Source organism: Octodon degus, unplaced genomic scaffold (assembly GCF_000260255.1).
Source record: "Octodon degus isolate 3935 unplaced genomic scaffold, OctDeg1.0 scaffold00051, whole genome shotgun sequence".
Lineage (NCBI taxonomy): Eukaryota > Metazoa > Chordata > Mammalia > Rodentia > Octodontidae > Octodon > Octodon degus.
Window position 1 is genome coordinate 2,417,131 of NW_004524627.1, and position 936 is coordinate 2,418,066.

Sequence of the window (936 nt, forward strand, 5' to 3'; positions counted from 1 at the left end):
GTAAAACAAGAAAAAGACTGCTCGGTTAAAGCACTTTACTTGGCTCCTATATTCTAGGCGTAATGCATGGTATCCTTATTTTACCTTAACAGGTACTCTAAACACCACTTAGATTTACCAACTTGCTGAAAAAGCACCAATTCGTAATTCTGGAATGCTACCAGGAAACTTGTGAATTTTTGTAAATGCTATAAAGAATGCAAACACTGATAGTTGGAATATCTGTGATTTAAAGAAAAAACTGGAAATGTTGTTTGGGACAGAATATGCCTATTCTCCCCCCCCCCCATTATGCTGTTAAGAATTATCTGTCTGCCTATCATCTATTGATCTATCTAACTATCTGTCTACCTACCTATCTATCATCTATCTATCTATCTATCTATCTATCTATCTATCTATCTATCTATGTGTTGGAAGGGAAAAAATTACTGGCTATGAAACAGGAAAAGAAACCTTGAGAAATAAGCTTTCTCATTCATACAAGCTACAAAGTTATAGCAGACTAAATTATATTCTATAGCCAGAAGCCACACATCTTATTCATGGATTAGACATTGTAAATCACTAGAATGATGTAGTAAAAGAATGTCTCCCTGAAACTTCAGGTTAGGATTGATATAGTTACTTTCTCTTAGCTCATTGAGAGGAAAGGTTTGAACTAATAATGTTTAGACAAGACATGATGATTCCGTCTTGTCCTCTGAATAACTACTAAGAAGACAACAGTATGCAATGCATTAATTATTGTAACTATCTTACTAACCAATTTTAAAACTGTTTTATTGCTATTTTATCATTTTTCCCATTAAAATGAACTTTAAAAAAGACAGAAAAAATTCTCTTTAATCTTTATCACATTTCTGATTAGCTGTATTTACTAAAGCAGTATAACAAATTTCCTAAATTGGTTAGAACATAAAACAGAACACAAAG